Below are 1555 nucleotides of genomic sequence, written 5' to 3'. Positions count from 1 at the left end.
CTTTTTTGTCGAGTGGGAGTGTTCCATCCTGCAGATAGGATACAAATTGGTTGCGCCAGTCCCAAGTCAAATTTAAAGAGAGTACCTCAGGGTGATCAATGGCTGAATGGAGGAGGGTGACCACACTTTCTTTGTTGAAGTTTTTAGTGGCTGCGGCCAATTTTGCTAGACCGTCTGCTTCAACGTTCCGTGCCCTCGGAACTTGTTCGAAGCGGCACTCGTCGAACTCAGTCATTAATCTGTGGATTTCTGACTGGTATTTTTGCAATCTCTGCTCCTTGATTTGGTAAGTCCCAGTGACCTGGTTCACCACGAGTTGGGAGTCGCAATGGAGAACGAGTCGTCGAGCTCCCTACTTGATGGCTAGTTTTATACCTGCAATAACAGACTCGTACTCGGCCTCGTTGTTAGTCATCTCGGGGCATCGTATGGACTGGCGAATTATTTTGCTCGTGGGGACCTCGAGAACGAGTCCCAGTCCCGATCCCGAGGCATTAGCGGCGCCATCAGTGTAAAGAGTCCATAGGTTGGTGTTGGAGGGGGCACAACGTGCCTCTAGTTCCGCCTTTGGTCATATCTCTGCGCTGAAGTCGGCTATAAAGTCGGCAAGTACTTGCGACTTGATGGCGTTTCTTGGGTGATATGGGATATCGTGCTCGCTGAGCTCTATGGCCCATCTGGCGAGCCTGCCTGATAACTCAGGCTTATGTAGGATGCTTCTCAAGGGGAAGGTCGTCAGTACTTTTATGAGGTGGCACTGAAAATAGGGTCGGAGCTTTCGTAAAGCTACGACCAATGCCAAAGCTAATTTTTCGAGGTGCGGATACCGTGTTTCGGCGTCCACTAAGGTTTTGCTAATATAGTAAATAGGAGATTGTGTACCTTCGTTTTCACGAACCAAGACTGCACTGACGGCGACCTCGGATACGGCCAAATATACCCGCAGGGGCTCGCCTGGACTTGCTTTGGCCAGCAGTGGTGGCGAAGATAGGTATGCTTTCAATTTTCTCAAGGCTTCGACGCATTCCTCATTCCACTGTAACCCATTGTCCTTTCTCAGCACATTGAAAAATTTATGGCACCTGTCGGAGGATCGTGAGATGAACCTGGATAGGGCGGCTATTCGCCCCGTCAGCCTTTGCACCTGTTTTTTGCTGTTCAACATCTCAGGTATTGCGTCTATCGCCTTGATCTGATCTGGGTTGACCTCGATGCCTCGTTGTGATACGAGAAATCCTAAGAATTTTCCCGAGGTCACGTCGAAGGCGCATTTCTCGGGGTTCAGTTTCATCCCGTACCTTCTCAATATCCCGAAGGCTTCTTTCAGATGGTCGATGTGGTCCTCTTTTCTTATCGACTTCACCAGCATATCGTCGATATAAACTTCCATAGTCTTACCAAGCTGCTCTTTGAACATTTTGGTGACCAGTCTTTGGTACGAAGCCCCTGCATTTTTGAGCCCGAAGGGCATTACCTTGTAGCAGTAAGTCCCTTGGTGGGTGATGAAAGTCGTCTTCTCCTGGTCCTCTTCGGCCATCATGATTTGATTGTAGCC

The sequence above is a fragment of the Nicotiana attenuata genome, chromosome 5 (assembly GCF_001879085.1).
Source record: "Nicotiana attenuata strain UT chromosome 5, NIATTr2, whole genome shotgun sequence".
Taxonomy (NCBI): Eukaryota; Viridiplantae; Streptophyta; class Magnoliopsida; order Solanales; family Solanaceae; genus Nicotiana; species Nicotiana attenuata.
Note: the sequence above shows the minus strand (reverse complement) of the source record.